An 18,643-nucleotide genomic window follows, 5' to 3' on the forward strand; every position below is an offset into this window, starting at 1 on the left:
TCAAAAATTGCTCCATAATCAGTAAACACGCAGCATTACGGCCACTAATGTTTAGGCTGTTTTGTACTTACGGGCAGCTTTCGCACGACATTATCTTTTCACGGGACGCCTGAATCTCTGACAGCTGACACTTTGCTGTTGCGTTGATAAGTGTGCTGAAAAGGACGATTACTTCAAGCATGCTGGCAATGCAGACAGTTATAGGAGCAGAAACGAATATTATCCACATTTCATGCAATTCTGGGAATCACAGGGTTAAATTCACCTGCACGATAAATAATCACCTTTCTAGACGAATTAGGTAAACGCGGCAAGGACATTGAAAAGACAAAATCTTGGAGTCGCGCGTAACAGCCACAAATGAAATACCAGCCTGTCTTCTCTGCACGACAACTGTTGCCGCCTGACTCGCACGCAGCACGCGGCTGTTTAAAGTTGTCAAGCAAAGAAAAAGACTAAAAAGAAACAGAGGGTCATCAGAGCGCATGATAGCGTCCTAAACATGTTGCACGGTATTGTCCACAGTCCAGGCTGTAGCAATAGGTGCACATGTTGGCTGCAGCACCTTCATCAGCAAATTCATTGGCTTTCGAAATGTATATGCCACAACAGCAGTACCTCGAATCTGCTACAGATGGCGGCAAATTATCTTCCAACGCCTCTAAGCAATGACGCCGAGTGGCGACCTGTTCAGTGCAGTTTATTTGAAGTACCCTCAGGGCCCGGTTTGTGCGTCTCAGAGCAGAGAGGGTACATCGTATATTCTATACAAGAAACAATAGGCAGCACAGGTACACATACGTGGATTCGATCAAAACGATTATACAGTGCAATAATTACTGATTAGTGAGTTAGTATCAACCTGGAAGAAGCGGTCCTTTCAGCTCTCCACGAATCCAGACTGTCTTTCCTTGTTGGTCTGACCGATGACAGATGTTCGGTGAAGCTTATGATACAGCAAGTCAATGTCGCCCATTGTAGTCTTGGCAACTCACACAAGCTCCTCAGCATCTGCAGTGATTGCAGCTTCCGGACGCGAACAAGGGCAGTCTGCCTCTCTCAAGCGATGCCTTAGACTGCACCTGCTCAGTTGAATCCAAGCTCATATCTGTGTCCTGCATGGAGCAGGGCAGCAGTTGCTAGGTGCCGTTCAGTCGTGTCTACCACTCTCAAGGGTGAGATGGTAGGAAGTCTTGGTGCGACCACCTAATGCGCCCTGCAGCAGACACGTCAGATTGCTTTCCTTCTAAGGCACGTGCACGTGCTGACTTGTCCACCAAAGCAGTTCTGACACGGCCCAAAGTAAGCAGAGATTGGTCGCCGTTGCCTGCTTCACGTGCTCCTCGGTCAGCAGCGCTAGAGCAGTCTATGTTCTCGCTGCCCACAAGATCAACCAGATTGAGCTGTCCAGTTTTGACCAGCTCATCGCCATCATCAGCCATTTCACGGATTCGGACACTGACTGCAAAGACGGCGTGACTGCGTGACGAGGTTTCGTTGAGCAGTGTGGCCGCAGTCTGGCGCTTAGCTGCACCCAGCTCAGGTACCTCTTGACGGTTGCGCACAGTGATCTCTTCAAGGCCTTGTATTATCATGGATCCCTTTCTTGTAGAGTCCTCGTAAATCTTGAGCATCGGCGTGTCCTCGTGTGCACTCAGCAGATCAAAAACCTCCTCGCTGTACAACACGAGGAAGGAGACCTCGATCGTGAACTCGAGGTCTTGTGATTGGAGCTTTTCGAAGAGCTGATGTCGAGTGGGGGGAATGGTCTCGGCCAGCTGGCTATTAGTCCACCACAGATGCACGTTTGATCGTTCATCCTCCACGGCGACGGTGTAGCCGGTGCGCATTTGGCCATATGCGAACACAGTGCAGTTGTAGTCCATCATGACCTGGGCTATGGTGGGCCCCATGACCGCCCGGTACACGTCGATCTGCTTTGCTTCGGGTCCAAACACCAAGTGGATGACTTACGGAGAGAACGCTCCGGAATGACGCGGTCATTTACAAGGATCTTTCTCTGGTCCGCGACCACCTCGACCGCACTTGTGTAGCCGCTCATCTCCAGTGTGTTTGGGGGTTGCCACCAGACAAAAACTTGAATGTGCTGATTCCCGAGCTTCTTCGTAGCCATGGCGCTCGTCAGACCAGACGGAAACACAGCAACGCACCGCCGCTGACGCATTCTTCTTCTTCTTCTTCCTCTTGGTCTTCTTCCTTACCCTTACAGGGTTCAGTGTGGAGAGCCAAATGTACTGCGTATACTGGATTACTGTAACAAATCAATTATCTGCTAAATAAAAAAAACTATAATTCTAGATCGTAGAATTGAATAAAAGAAAAAAAAAAAGACTGAGCGAAGTTTGTAAATTAGCACTATAACGTTCGAATCTGACTTTTCAAGCACGTACCCACAACAGCGAATTGGTTGTGGTTTAGGACATACACAAAAAATGATTACTTGATCCGAACTTAGGCTGTATTATATATAAATTATGAATTTGGAATTAGTCCTGGTGAAAAATGTTGTGAAAAAAAAATACGTGACTGCCTGCCGCCTCCTCGCAATACCCAAACTTCAACTTCGTCGTTTTCAGTTTGAACCGGCGTCCGCTGTTTTTACACAAGCCTCTCTTCAACCTTTGCGGTTGACTATTACCTCGAAACTTCGTGCATATTTGGTTGTTAGCGGTCAATGACTCTAAGACGCGGCCGTATCACTTTCTTTGTAACGGCGTGCGCCTGGATTTATCTCGTACGATCGCAGCGACGCGTGAATTCAGCCACCTGCTCTAGATTGTTATAGTTGCATTTCGATCCTTAACAGACAGATTTTCTTGCCAGCTTTAAATCGAGCGCAACCGAGAGTTGCAGGCACCGCCGAGCACAACTGCATGTCGCTTCGCCGTATCCAAACTTTTCGTTTCTGTGCGCCGGCGAGATAGCTCCATGAAGTTTCTTGTACAGTACAGTCATTTCGGTGCCTTCCCGACTCCAGGACTGCCATCAACTCAACGCGAAAATATTCACAGAACCCATGACGTTAGATTCGGCGAAAGAATCCGAGCGAAGAGAGGTCTGCAGAAACAACTGATCGATGTCTTCAACATTAAAGGGATGCTGAAACAGTTACGCCGCACAAATTTGGTTCCTACCTAAAATTCGATCGTTGGCGTTTTCTTTTCTCTCTTGGCGCTCGGACAGCAGCAAACTATAGGTATTTATTACTTGTAAATTTGGGGGTGATAAGAGAATAAATTTGGCGATGATGATGATGTGAAAATTATGGACTCTGCGATCGCCAACTACGGATGTGGACGGTGGTGTCAGCTCTAGATTTTCGTCCTTCCGGCCAATGTACAAGATCATAAAAGCTTCGTTTTCGGCGATTGTGGGCTGTTTGTCAATGGAAAGTTGTAACCAGTCGTCATACACGCCAGGTTCAATTTTTCCTCGGCGTTCATTTCATATACAATAGCCGCGCTGATATACTATGCCTTACCGGTTCTGCCCGCACCACACACGGATCGTCTTCCAGACAACTGCGGGACGGATTTACGAGATCATTCGCTAAAAAACGTGTGTTTGTGGATTGTATTAGGCCAAGTTTCGGCCCGTTGCGTAGTCAGTGGAAGCAGTCCCGAATGACCCCGAACAGGCGCGAAGAAGAAGAAGAAAACGACGAAGGAGAAGAAGAAGGCGGAGGAGAAGAAGGAGAAGAAGAAGAAGAAAAGTAAGAAGAACGCTCGGTCACCCGCAGCTAATGCTTTCGCTCCATATTTGGTTCAGCGGCGTTGAACCCTTCTCATTTTTTTTTCAGAAGTGGGAGGAGGTGTTAAGGAGGGCGTCAGCCAATCTCCTTTGCCCGTCAATGATTGAAAACGTCGGATAAAAGTTATGAGCTTCCAGGATTTCATCACTAATGGTTCTTTTATCATCGTAAGGTAAACATATGGGAGATTCATTAGGAAGATATTAAGCCAAAGGTAATTGAATTGAGTAAATTCTTTTTATAATTGTTTGAATATCCGAGGGCGACAAAACCTTGCAAAAATACGTATAGGTGCATTCAGGAAATTCAAAACTGCTCCATAATCTGTAAACGCAGCATTACGGTCACTAATATTTCGGCTGTTTTGGAGTTAGGGGCAGCTTTTGAACAAGCTTATCGTTTCACGGGCCTCCTGCATCTGCGACAGCTGACACTTCGTCGTTGCGTTGATAAGTATGCTGAAAAAGACGATTACTTCAAGCGTGCTGGCAATGCAGACAGTTACAGGAGCAGAAACGAATATTATCCACATTTCATGCAATGCTGGGAATCACAGGGTTAAATTCACCTATACAATAAATAATCACCTTGCTAGACGAATTAGGTAACATGGGCAAGGACACTAAAAAGACAAAACCTTGGAGTCGTATGTAACGGCCACAAATGAGATAGCGGCCTATCTTCTCTGCCCTACAACTCTTGCCGCCTGACTCGCACGCAGCACGCAGCTGTTTAAAGTTGTCAAGGAAAGAAAAAGACCAAAACGAAACTGGGCAAAATTTGAAACCAGGGAACATTCGAGCACACGATAGCGTCCGAAACATGCTGGGGTATTCTCCACAATCTAGGCTGCGACCGGAGCCTCGACTGTGGACTACCGCAATGGGTGGACATGTTGGCTGCAGTACCTTCATCAGCAAGTTCCTTGGCTTTAGAAGTGTATGCCACAACAGCAGTTCCTGTAATCGGCTGCAGAGGGTGGCAAATGATCCTCCAACGCCTCTAAGGAATGACGCCGAGTGGCGACTTTTTCAATGCAGTTTATTTATTTGAAGTACCTTCAGGGCCCGGGTCGGCCGTCCCACAGCAGAGTGTGTACATCATATATTCAATACATTACAAAGAATAGGCAGGACAGGCACAGATACGTGGATTTGATCAAAACGATTATACAGTGCAATAATTACTGAAATGTGAGTTAGTCTCAACCTGGCTGAAGCGGTCCTTTGAGCTCTCCACGAATCCAGACTGTCTTTCCTTGTTGGTCTGACCGATGACAGATGTTCGGTGAAGCTTATGATACAGCAGGTCAACGTCGATCGTCTCACACAAGCTCCTCAGCAGCTGCAGTGAGTGCAGCTTCCGGACGCAAACAAGGGCAGTCTGCTGTCTCTCTCAATCGACGTCTTAGACAGCACCTGCTCAGTTGCATCCAAGCTCATCTTCATTTCCCGTATTGTGGCAGGAGCTGTATAGTCGTTTCTGAAACTGTCTGCTTTTATTTTTAATAACACAGCTGATTAACTGCTGATAGCTTTTCTATCGGAGACTCAGTCTGAGCTTCCTTCTCCAGAATCTTCTGTGACTGGCCGTTCGATCTGCATTCTATGTTCCTGTATAGTTCTCCTGGTCCACAAGGATCCCATTCTTGTCACTGGTTGCTGCGACGTCCCTCCGCATCCTCTTATATACTCTCTGTACTCCTTAATAAGATCTTTCTTGGTAAATTTTTGGTTTACCTCTGGCTGCTTGGTTATTTTCTTGGCCCGGTGGGCGTAGTCCAAGGTGCTCGAGGTCTCCTCAAGGTTCGACATGTCTGGTGAGATTGTCGCAGCGATGGAATTCATGGAGCGGCTGCCCAAGGAGCTCTGCAGCAGCCGCGTCACTTTGCTTTCTCTGTAAGGCACACATGCTGCATTGTCCACCAAAGCAGTTATGACACGGCCCAAAGTAAGAAGAGATTGGTCGCCGTTGCCTGCTTCACGGGCTCCTCGGCCAATAGCGCCAAAGCAGCCTATGTTCTCGATGTCCACAAGGTCAACCAGGTCGAGCTGTCCAGTTTTGGCCAGCTCATCGCCATCATCAGTCAATTCACGGATGCGGACAGTGACTGCAAAGACGGCGTGACTGCGTGACGAGGTTGCGTTGAGCAGAGTGGCCGCAGGTTGGCGCTTAGCTGCAGCTTTCTCAAGAATGAAGACCTCTTGACGGTTGCGCATGATTTCTTCGAGGGCCTGGATTATCACGAATTCCTTTCTAGCAGAGTCCTCGTAGACCTTGTGTATCGATGTGCCCTCGTGTGCACTCAGCAGATCAAACACCTCCTCGTTGTACAACTCGAGGAAGGACACCTCGATAGTGGACTCGATGTCTTGTGCTTGGAGTTCTTCAAAGACCTGATGCATAGTGCGGGGAATAATCCCAGCTAGCTGGTCATTAACCCAGCCCAGATGCGCATTTGATCGTTGACTCTTTGTGAAGGTGTAGCCAGTGCACATTTGGCCATACGCGAACACAGTGCAGTTGTAGCCCATCATGACCTGGGCTATGGTGGGCCCCATGACCGCCCGGTACACGTCGATCTGCTTTGCTTCGGGTCCAAACACCTTGTCAAAAGTGGATGACTTGCAGAGAGAACGCTCCGGAATGACGCGGTCATTTACAAGGATCTCTTTCTTGTCCGCGAGAACCTCGACTGCCCTTGTGTAGCCGCTCTTCTTCAGTGTGTTTGGGGGTTGCCACCAGACAAAAGCTTGAATGTGCTGGTTCCGGAGCTTCTTCGTAGCCCTGGCGCTCATCAGACGAGGCGGAAACGCAGGAACACCAACATGCACCGCCGCTGACGCATTCCTCTTCTTCTTCTTTGTCTTCTTCTTCCTTGGCAAATTGCACATATACCCACGAGGGGGATTAGCTAGGGTTGTGTGTGGAGAGCCGAATGCACTGCATATACTGGATTACTGTAACAAATCAATTATCAGCTAAAGAAAAAATAGATTCAAGATTGTAGAATTGAATAAAAGGAAAAGAAAAAAGACAGCGAAGTTTGTAAATTAGCACTAACGTTGGAATCTGACCTCTTCTCTCCTCAAGCACGTACCCACAGGAACGGATTGGTCGGGGTTTTGTGCAGGCACAAGAAATGTTTACTTGATCCGAAGTTAGGCTGTATTATATAAAAGTATGAATTAGGAATAAGTTCTTGCAAAAAACGTTTCGAAAAAAGAAAAAAAAACTGACTGTCTGCCTGACTCGCACCACGCAGCTCTTTAATGTTGTCGAGTAAAGAAAGACAAAAAGAACCCGGGGATCATCCGAGCACGCGATAGCGCGATTGTTGAGCGGTAGCCGACGAAGCCCGAGAGCTGCTAACCAACACAGTCTTTATTAGAGCCCGGCGTAAGCCTAACTGCGCAGCACGAGCCGTGCCGAAGCTCCTGGTTGGTTTGTGGGGTTTAACGTTCCAAGCAACTCCGGCTATGAGAGATGCCGTAGTGGAGGGCTCCGGAAATTTAGACCACCTGGGGTTCTTTAACGTGAACTGACATCGCACAGCACACGGGCGCCTTGCTGTTCGCCTCCATCGAAAAGCGGCCGCCGAGGCCGGGATTCGATCCCGCGTCCTTGGGAACAGTGGTCGAGCGCTGTAACCACTGCGCCACCCCGGCGGGGTGCCGAAGGTCCTGCTAGCTTCCGCGAGCGCACAGCAGCGCCTCCCAGGCTATCCAAGACTAGCCACTGCAAGTGGCTACTGCCTATTACATCTCCCCTGACAGAGAAGCACTCTCTTGGGCGGAGAGCCTATACCCCAGACCACCACCTACAGGTACCTCGGCATTAACGTCAGTGCCCAAGGAGACGTATATGCAGCACACGAAGAACACGTGCGACGTTCCTCCCAGCGAGCGTGCTGTATTTTGCGCAAACGGTGCCTGTGGGGATGCAGCCGATACGTAATAGTTCGCGAATTGTGGAAGGCTGTGCACGTTCCGGCCCTGACATTCGCGAATGCTGTGGTGTGCATATCGGCCTCTACGCGTGCTTGGCTGGAGCGCGGACAACACGAAGTTGGCCGAGTAGCCTTGGGTTGTCACGGGCGAGTTGCCATTGAGGCAATCCAGGGTGACCTCGGCTGGTCGTCGTTCGAAGCTAGAGAGGCAAGCAGCAAAATTGCATTCGAGGAATGGCTCCGCATATTACCCGACTCACGATGGGCACGACGAGTGTCTCGGTACCTCTACTTTAAGGGGACCAGAACGCGATGGTGCTCCCGGGTACAGCGGTTGCGCTGCAAGTACAGTCTCTGAAAATTCCACCCAAGAGAACGAGCTAACTGAACGCAAGAGCGGACGCGCGGTGCGGACGCGGGTGCAAGCAGCAGAGACCGGCCGCTGGCAATCCGCTATGGAGACCAAATCAACGCTCCAGATGTACCGCACGCACAAGCACCAGAACTCCTGTACGACAACAGCGGGGGTAGTGCCCTTCTTTTCGAGGCGCGCGCCGGAGCTCTGCGCACACTCGTGTACCGCCGGCGCTTCGATGATTCCGCCGAGGCACTGTGTGTGTGTGTGTGTGTGTGTGTGTGTGTGTGTGTGTGTGTGTGTGTGTGTGTGTGTGTGTGTGTGTGTGTGTGTGTGTGTGTGTGTGTGTGTGTGTGTGTGTGTGTGTGTGTGTGTGTGTGTGTGTGTGTGTGTGTGTGTGTGTGTGTGTGTGTGTGTGTGTGTGTGTGTGTGTGTGTGTGTGTGTGTGTGTGTGTGTGTGTGTGTGTGTGTGTGTGTGTGTGTGTGTGTGTGTGTGTGTGTGTGTGTGTGTGTGTGTGTGTGTGTGTGTGTGTGTGTGTGTGTGTGTGTGTGTGTGTGTGTGTGTGTGTGTGTGTGTGTGTGTGTGTGTGTGTGTGTGTGTGTGTGTGTGTGTGTGTGTGTGTGTGTGTGTGTGTGTGTGTGTGTGTGTGTGTGTGTGTGTGTGTGTGTGTGTGTGTGTGTGTGTGTGTGTGTGTGTGTGTGTGTGTGTGTGTGTGTGTGTGTGTGTGTGTGTGTGTGTGTGTGTGTGTGTGTGTGTGTGTGTGTGTGTGTGTGTGTGTGTGTGTGTGTGTGTGTGTGTGTGTGTGTGTGTGTTTTGTGCGACAATGTGTATGCGTGTTGTGAATGTTTTGTTGTTTTTCTTTATTATTATTTTTTTTTACTTTTTTATTTTTTTACAATTTTTTTGGTCCGATCCGGGGGACCCCGTTGATCTCCCGATACGAAGGGAATGACCTCAGACTCATCATCAGCTTTTCGACTCTCTTCTGCGAAAATTGTGCACGCCTCCGAGAGCAGTTTTTTCTCGATTTCGGGCCTCAAATTTTTGCATTAACACTATGCCTGAACTTGCAGAGAGCCGGCTCCGTGAACTGCGCATGCGCGCCCAGAACCAAAGTGGAAAGGGCGATGCGTTGATTCTCTCGACGGATGTGACGTCAAATAACTTTTAGTATTTGCTTTTTACTGGAAATAAGCCTCAAACCCAGATGCCAATTACCCCGTTTCACAGCGCCCGAGCCACCCGAGCAAAAGCTGGCGCGCTTTTCGGGCAGCGGGTGCTCGCGCCTTGAGAGCCCTAGGTCGCTTTTCATGCTTCGGCTTGTTGTAGTTTGCGGGGCATCATCCCGATAGATGCAAATTCGATGAAAATCTGATTCAGTTCGTGGATTGTTGCCCTAAATTCAACAGCGCAGCCTTCGGTACTGTCCCTGGCCTGTCTGCAGCCTCCGACTACGGTGTGAGTCGTACGCGAATGATGGTGAATTGCTACGAAGAGTGCACTCGTTCTAACATAGATCACGGTCTTCCCTTAGGGTAGTGTACGGCAAGCATCGCTGTCACGCACATAGCTGCAGGCGATGCTACGTACTGCACCAGCTCCACCAGCTGGCGTCGAGATACGCACATTGACGAGCAGCTTTCGCTTCGCACTAAACTATTACCTCGATCTGCCCGTAATGTAAGCGGGCTATTCCTAGCATTTACGCTGTCTTAGGTCCTGCATCGACCTCCGAAGATCTAGCGCCGGTACAACACACACACCTCGCCGTGCAGAACATTCGGCAGTCCAAAGTATGTATGTGAAATGGCATTATGCTCTTTCCTCACATGCAGACCGAGGAAACAGGATGTTTCTAGCCAAATTCTTCGTTTAAATTCTACCACAGAGCCGTGGCAGAAGACATGCCGAATCTACTAGAGGCCTGCGCTGCTACTGCGGCGAGCTGCACATCGACTCGTCGAGGCTAAGACCTACTGCACCGCACTGCAAGAGTGCACAACCGGAAAGCCGGAAGCGTGAATGATCCGAATTCCCTGTGAACAGCAATGTTCTTTGGTATTTAGGGGAAGACTAGACTAAAGTGCTTAGCCTGCATCTTTTTCTTGTCGTTGAATTTTGCGTACATGTAGTTTAAACCCCCGCATGCTCGAGGTTAGCATGACCCGACTGAACGGCCGCGCAGCTTTGAAACGATCGGGATCGATATGCATGCATCGGCGGACTTGGGTACGCGTTAGAAAATGTGCGCTGCACATTTCGTTGCAGAAGCTGACTCTTAGAATTTTGCAGAGTGCGCCACGCAAGTGATCGTTGCTACAACCACGCATCCATGTTCCAACGGCTGGCTTACCCCGAGGCGCATAAATGTTCAACCGTGGACGTATCAATGATCGAAGAGAGGACAGATTTTCACAATATTGGGCGCGAAATCGATAGCTACCAGTGCTCTGTGTTAGAGAAATTCTGCCTTGATCATGCGCAATTCAGTGTTTCAGGTGTGGTCAGTAGCTGTAAGTTTGAACAGTTCGCCTGTCAAGTCAGCGGCGCCAACGATAGACCGGCGGAGCGATTTTCCACGCTACACCGCTGTCTTGCTAGAAAGCCTACCTAGGCGGCGTTTGACATTCAGCTGCTTTTTGTGGGCCCCGTAATTGAAAGCAACGCCTTCAGAAACGCGTTAAATATTCAAAACTGTATTCTATTCAACAGTTTCACTCCAGGCAGTCAAAGCAGGCGGACGTTGATAAAACAGTTGAGCACTCCAGTCTTTAGATATCTGTAGAACCGCCTTCAGTTTGTAAAATTATTGGAATAGGTCACTTTCCGATCGCTGGGACATAGACCCTCATGACAGCGCTTTCACGTGAATAAGGACCACACCAGACCGAAAGCTTGTCTCATATAACATAGCTAACCAAGGTGTACCTTACAGCATTGTGTTGATTTTTATGGTGCATAAGCGACTAATGCTGCCATGCACCAAGAACAAGGTTTAATGTATTTATTTGTGTGTAATGACTAAACTGTTCTTTAGGATGTAGCTTGTTTAGGAACATTTTAAGAAACCAAAAATGCAGGAAATTTGCACGTCTCTCCTAGGATTACAGTTCAGAAGAGCGTGTTGTCGGGATAGTTGGTTCTGCATAGTATATAAGAGAAATGCGCAACAACTTAAACAGGACACTTATTCTCTTATTTCCTAGGATCATGCTGGGATGTAAAGGGATCTGTTGCAAAATTGTACAAAATGTTTCCTCTTACTTTCTCGACTCTGGCGCACGTGTAAAATATGGTTTATTGTTAGTTCATCTCCACACTCCTTGCATATTGGTTTGTCCTCTTTCATAAGTATTGAGCTGTGTGTGAGGTGTGGGTATGTGTTTTGTGAAGATGACCTAAAATGGCCTCCATGTTGTGTTTTTGATTACTGCATGATTTCCATTCCTTAATGACAGGTTTGACAAGTATAGTTTGTAGTTTATTTCAATGTTTCAAAAATCCTGCCATTTCACTCTCACTTTTCTTTGTACAAGCTTCTTGTTATCTTCATGCTGCATATTCACCCTCTGTAATTTAGCATTGCGTCAAGGTAACCTGGTTATTTCTTTTCACCACCTTTCAAGACAACTGTCCCGATTTCATAAACTGTAGGGTTTCTGACGACAGGAACTCCTTGGAAGTCATAGAAATAAATGAGATCCACAATCATGAGCTATCTAGGGTATGCATATGTCCATCGCTCAGTGGAATGGTGTCAGTACGCTGTTAGAACAGGTCTTGTGGTAACAACAACCATTGTCTGAGGTGGTCCTTTAATGGGCATTGAAATGCTATGTAACTACAGGTACTGATAAAACTCTTGATCATGTTATGTGATGATGCGATCCTTGCATGCATATGGGTATACATTTCAGAATCTGCAGTGCACCACTTGACCATTTGCCACCAGTTTGTGTGAAAATGAATTTTTCATGCATGCTAACCAGTATTTAACAGATGACCCCTGTGCACAAGCCAAAAGTGCCACGAGCCAAATCTCACGAGGCCACATGACATGGCAGGAGCTGTTAAGTCAAGCTTACAAAGTTGTATTTGAAATATGTTCTGGGACGTTTCAGCTCCAATTAAGAAAGGTTGACGCTTACAGAGGTCTATGCCAGGTTGTCTATCACCTAACAGGGCAGCCTACGACCGTATGCTAATGAGTATATCTGAGATAACAGAGACATGAATTAAGGAATTAGTAATTATGTTTGTAGCAAAGGGCATGTAAAAAAACAGGAATCCACAGTGGGATCTGCAGACAAGAACCATTAACGCTGGCACACCATACCCTTACAGGTGGAGATTAGGAGTCTCCCTAATTTTTTTTTCTGCTCAAAGCTTGTCTTTCCTTCATTCTTCCAGATGAGGAAGATGTGAAAATGATAGCATCGAAAATTCCAGAGACTATCGTTAACAAGGATGCTGATCCCAACAGCGTAAAAAGGAATTTCAGAAAAGATGGGTGACTAGTAATGCTGGCAACAGTTGAAGCTAAGTAGAAAGGCATGAAATTGAAATGCAACACATGCAGACATATGTTGCGAGACGACCAGTCTGTGGTGTGCGACATCTGTCTCCGTTAGTTTCATCAAGTGATTGGCCAAAGCAGATGGGGCTTGTGGTTTTGTGATAAGTGCAGTGTAGTAGCATAGATGCAACCTTGCCCATTAATAATTGCAGTGGAGTAAGTGCATTGTTTTGTTTTTGTAAGATGTTCATGGTTTTCATGCAAACATTATGAGAATTTTTTTCCTAGAGAATGTTTGCTGAAATGTGAATATAATGTGCAATAAAACTAGTGTTTTATTGCTATTTACTTTTCCTTGTATACATTAGTTCTGTGAAGAAAACCACAGGCTAGAAGGAAATGTAATGCCATGCATTTTGATACTTGGCCACGTTGTGCTGGCTCAGTAGTTAGTGCTTGGCTGCTGAACCCAAAGATGCAGATTTGGTTCCAGCCAGAGCAGGAGCATTTCAATAGAGGCGAAACAATAGGCCGTCATGCACCGTGCGGTGTTAGTGCATGTAAAAGAACCCCAGGTGGTCGAAATTATACCGGAGCCCTCAACTATCGTGTTCCTCATAGCCGTAGTTATTTTGGGATGCTAAACTAGATATATATGACATCATACTCTGAGTAAGATGCTATTCATGGTCAATTAATCATACACTAAACGATCAATTTTTTTCTGCATGGTACAGCAGCTGTTGTACAATTCTACTTTAGCCTTCATGAAGAATATCACACTGGCTCCACATGGCCTTCTGTTGACCCTTGATATGCGTCACAATCACACACCCGAGTATGTATTTATCTAAGGGCACCTATGCATGCAAGGAGGGGACCATTACTTTCCATTTGTCCGAACTGATATGCACGATCCACATCATTTTTGTAATTCAACTGCCTGCTATTTGAACTGTCCAGCATTGATGCAAGTTTCAAAGAACTGCAATTAGCAAATTAATCCAAGCAGGAAACCATGCCAAGAACTGCTTTGGTTTCATCTTTAACAACTGTTTGAGAACTAAAATTAGCCAAATGTTGCAAAACATAGATGAGAGGTTACAAAATCTAAAAAACAATGCAGCCTACCTGTGGCATGTAGGGTTTCACATTCTAAAGTGACATATGTAGCTATGAAAAATACCGTAGTGGAGAGCTCCAGACTAATTTGACTGCCTGGGCTTTGTACTTTGCATTGACATCTTGCAGGAAACAGAAGCATTTGCATTTCGCCTGCACCAAAGTGCGACTGCCATCACTGGCATTAAACATCACGACCTTGGGGCAAGTAGCCGAACGTGCCACTAAGATGTCGCAGCGTCTACGTACATGCTATACACGTCAACCTTTCTAGCATTAAAGCTGTCACATGCATGGCAGATATTCATGTTCAGCTTTGGACTGACAAGTTCAAAAGTGTACTATTTGTGTTTTTCTAGCATGAAAAACAAAGGAAACTAAGAAAAAACGAAAAAAAAAATGAACATATGTTGAAAAAGCACTAGTCATTAACACATAAAGCATATTCGTTCTTTTATTAATGATAAAGTGGCCTTCAATAATAGTACAAAGCCTGAACATTTAGGAAGGTGCTGTGCCAGGCAGCTATTTTACAGAAACCTGAACCATTTCACCTGTAGTAATGCGGATCCCGGCAGTGTGGGCTGGGCACTTATTTTTCGGTCCACTAGCTCCAACATGCGAAAACTGCATCATGTGCATTCCCATTTTCCGAGTTTTGAGCTCTGTAGTGCAGGCTAACAAATTGTCGATACCTTATTTTCGTCTGATTGTTGCACAGCGCGTGTAAATAAATTACCACTGCACCTAATAAACACTGACATGCACGTGCAACATCGCCGATCATAAACGGTCACACTGATGTCCGTCCGGACATCGGCGCACTCATCACAGCACTCTTAGCACTCTAGTAGGACGTAGTCCGTACATCACAGCATCTCACGGTAAGCACAAACCACACCTCCAACAAACACGAATGACGCGATGCTTGGGCCAGAGACACGCCGGCGGCACCCAGCTTTTTTAGCGACTACGTAGAACTTGCAGCACCAAACCTCAATGCGAGCAGAAAGCGATGCGTTACGTGACGCATCTCATCACAGATAGAAGTGAGGAAACTTTGAAGAATCAAAACTACATAACTACATAACGACCGTCGCAGACGTTAATCCACATGATAACGAGGACCAAATGAGCGGACGTGCGGGCCGCAGGCTGGCTGTCAACACCGCGATTACATGCGCTTGCGCTGGTCGTGCTTGCGACCCTGCCGCGGTCCAACTCACGTAAACCTATCATCATGCCATCAAGTAGTATATCACCCATTCTATGCACTATTCCTGCCACTGTACTATTCTTTGTAATTTCACATTTCACGCATGCAGTAGTACATACTTCCTGCACCTCGCACGTAACGTACACCTCATACCAACTTCGATTTGGCTACATATGGCTACCATGTTGTTGCTACAACCACATCTGGGGATCTCGGATCCGTCCGGCTTTCCCGACGGATCCCAAGGCCCATATCGGAGAAAAATGCGTTGGGTCTGTCGGAAGAACCCCACCGGTCGGGTCCGTCCGCCGTCCCTCTGAAAAATATTTCCCGGATCCGTCCGTCGTATCCCGAAGAAAAACGCACCGGGTCCGTCGGACGTACCTTTAAGACCATTGATCGGGTCCGTCGGACGTACCTTTAGCCACAGCCTTCGTACATGCCCGCGAGCTCTAGGTAGAGCATTTGTCGTCGTTCTGCTACCGTCTTGCAGCTTTTTTTAACGAGTTTTTACACGGCAGTGCAGCTATGCGGTAGTCTCAATTACTGACGCGGCGTAATCACGCGACAGTCTCCGGGCGAAGGCATGTGGAGACTGCATAATGGCGTCGATCCCGTTTCTTCGCGCTGACAGATCGGCGCTGTGCACCGATCGGTCGCCGTTGCTGTTGTCTTCGGGGTGCACTGGGGTATTGGGACGTACGCGGCGACTTACAGATGATGTGAAACTATTTGTGAGTCGACAGTCACGGAAGTTTGTAAATTTTTTTTTTTTTTTTTTTTTTTTTTTTTTTTTTTTTTAAGATTCTTCGTTTGTGGCCTAGTTTGTTTGGGCAGCTGCAGGCATTTTGGTGTGCGCCAGCGTGGACGCGCTAGTTTATGATCAGGAGGTTTTATTGCCTTCCTCGCAGCGTCAGCAGATAGAGTGGCTGGGCCCATAGAAACGATCGTGCTTCTGTCAAAAAACTCGTAAGGTATTCATCCATGCGGCCCATACGTGGTGCTGCAGTGCAAGAGGTCAGCTTCTTTAAGGTTGAGGACGCGCGACTGGTAGTCGCGCGACCAGAGGAGAGGAGCTCGTCACTACCGATGTTCACACTTGCGACAGTCGCCTTCTCGTTCTGTTCTCGTTCCGAACGAGTTGGGAGTAGGAGAGCTGCTGGGCGATGACAGTGAAAGTCGGTAGCTGCCGCCTGCCAGACACTTCAGCTTTTTCAGGCGAGCCGGTACGCATACCGCGCTCTCGTGTTTCCAGGAGAACGCCGACGACAAATAGACGATGTCAATCACCGTGGCGTCAATATAAAATGTTGCACCTGCGTGCAAAACCTATTTCTCAAAAGTTCATGGTATTTGCCGGATAGTCCGAATATCTTTCCAATCTCCTCCCAGGCCATATCCTATCTCCATGCCTTTGAATTCCGGATGCCGTTTGTTGAAAAGGTAGGGGTATTCTTTAATTGCATTGAGAAGGTGCTCGATCGAGTACTCCGGGACCTCGCTGATTGGTGAAATGGTTCGCGACTAGTAGTCGCGCGACTGAAAAATCGAGCAGTGCCCGATCGGCCCGCGGCAGTCGCTTTTCGACCGATGCGACCATTTGCGACTGTCGCAAGTGTGAACGGGCCTTTGTTAAAGAAGGTGAGTTGCTGGCTAGCTGAGAGATAGTATAAATGTAAACTGGCCCAGTGCAAAATGAGCCCCAGAGTGAAACGAGCCTACTGCTCGGCATGAAATTGCTACAAGATACGGGCGTATACCCGCACGAATTTATTGTGCTTATATGCTCACACGTTCCACTGTCGAGTACTCACATCGGTGCATGCAGCAATGAGGGTGACTTCGGCTATTATAGGTTCTTGCCCATGAGAGTATCTGCTCTTTTACTACTAAAATAACTGCATTGGTAGAACTCGCTGAGCTTGTTTATATAGATTTAACACTTCAGATGCATGTTGCTACCGCAAAGTTCCCTAATATATATCTTTTGCCTGCTCAACAGCGTCATCACTTTGAGAAAACTGGGAATGATAGCAGAAACAATGCCTCCATAAATAGTGGGCAGTGCTTGGCTTCAAGCTGCTGTCAAGGCCATTGACAGCTTATTTGAAAACAAAGCAATAATTAACCTGAGGTGGTACGTTTTGTTGAGGAGAGTGAGGCACCGTTGCATGTACAGCCTTTGTCAAAAGTGTAGAGGGGTCCGCTTCTGAGCCTAATAGTGGCACTGATGTAGAATTAGTTGAGGCTTTTCCCACTGAAGGAGGTAGGACAAGAAATCTTCTTGCCATCAACAAAGTTGGAATACCGGAAATTCATTACAAGCCGCAGGAACTGGCCCAGAAGCAGACCCCCTGGGCTCTACACTTTTGACAAAGACTGTACCTCGTAATCCTGTCAAAGAGCTTGGCAGTTGCTGCTATAAGCACTCTTCATTACAATTCCATGCAAGCCGCAGCATATTGCGCACTTACTGCACACGTGATTTAACTTAGTCTCTTTGTTGCTATTTCAGTGTTTTGTAAGTGTGCTAAATATTTGTATTTGTGCTAACATTGACAGCCAGCCTTGTTACTACCTTTTTCCTTCTGCAGCAGGCACTCTCGCTTGCTTTACTGAAACCAAATTCTACTGCGAGTGAGTTTGCTGAATTTATGCAAACTAAATGTAATTGCAACATTAGTCTCGTTTATTTACATTTACAGAGGCAAGGAATACTCGGGGCCGACGTACGAGTTTCCTCCACCAGTTGGATTCCGCCGCTACCTCAGTAGTGCAGTGAGCTGTAACTGGTGTGACCAAATGGATACTCTCACTCCTTTAACTGGTTTAGAGCGTGCTCCTAGTTAAGTTTAAAATACCTTGCTTGCAATGTATTTAATCTTGTTGTGGAATATTGTCACCCTTGCATTTGCTGATATGTTATTATTTGGAAAGCATTCAGAGTGATTTTGGACACATGATTTGCAGTGGCGGGAGGTGGAGAAGCACAAATGTGTGACTGCAATTTTTTGCCTCTCTAGTTTTCAGCCTTTAGAATTAAAGCAACAGATTTATATGTGAACAGGCCTGGCATGGATTAAAGAGTTTGTCATATACAACACTTGACCCTTGCTGGGATAACACAGCTGTGGTTATCTGAGCAAAAGTTCTCTGTATGTGATGGTGTCCGAAACATGGCATTGTCTTAAGTAACTTGGCATGGAATCGGCCACTTCTTGCACTCTCTTGACAGCATCTATTCTAATGTGTGCTAGGCGACATGCCTTCGGATCTGTTGTATGTCTGCAGCAGTTGCCTTGATGTATCAAGATGACGTGGTTGTTGCGAGTTGGAAATTCCTATTCTCCCGACTACACCAATAAAATGCAGTGTAGCCAAATACTAGGAACCAATGTGTTATGTGGTTCATTGTGAAGGCTTGCCATTCTCGTAACTTTGCCAAATTGCTAGAAACATTATTTTTAAGCCCAGTCTTCTAGGTTCCTATCTACGTGAAAACTACACGCCTGTGTGCCAGTGTCAGCAGATCGTTGCTAACGATTGTGGACACCCTCCTAAACAGAGATAAAACCGAGAACATGCAGCAATCATGTGTACATACTCAAAAGCAAGTGGGTACGGAAACTGTGTGCACCTTTGGCCACTATTTGGCATTACAGGTGGTTGTAGTACCTGAATCGCTAAAAGCTGAAATCAGAGCTTCTTCTGA

The 18,643-nt window shown here is 47.1% G+C and overlaps 1 long non-coding RNA gene and 1 pseudogene across 1 annotated transcript in view; one reads left to right on the forward strand and one right to left on the reverse strand.

Moving 5' to 3' along the window:
• Positions 1 to 18,179, forward strand: part of LOC146170986 (uncharacterized) — a 58,505-nt gene extending 40,326 nt beyond the window's left edge. Inside the window, exon 3 of the long non-coding RNA XR_014702993.1 lies at positions 17,637 to 18,179. This is a non-coding gene — a long non-coding RNA (uncharacterized LOC146170986). The remainder of the gene's footprint in view (positions 1 to 17,636) is intronic.
• LOC146170988 (kinesin-like protein KIF11 pseudogene) lies at positions 5,339 to 6,720 on the reverse strand (annotated as a pseudogene).
• Positions 18,180 to 18,643: the final 464 nt, after the last annotated feature.

The sequence above is a fragment of the Amblyomma maculatum genome, unplaced genomic scaffold, assembly GCF_055883805.1.
Source record: "Amblyomma maculatum isolate TAMU_Amacu unplaced genomic scaffold, ASM5588380v1 scaffold_24, whole genome shotgun sequence".
Taxonomy (NCBI): domain Eukaryota; kingdom Metazoa; phylum Arthropoda; class Arachnida; order Ixodida; family Ixodidae; genus Amblyomma; species Amblyomma maculatum.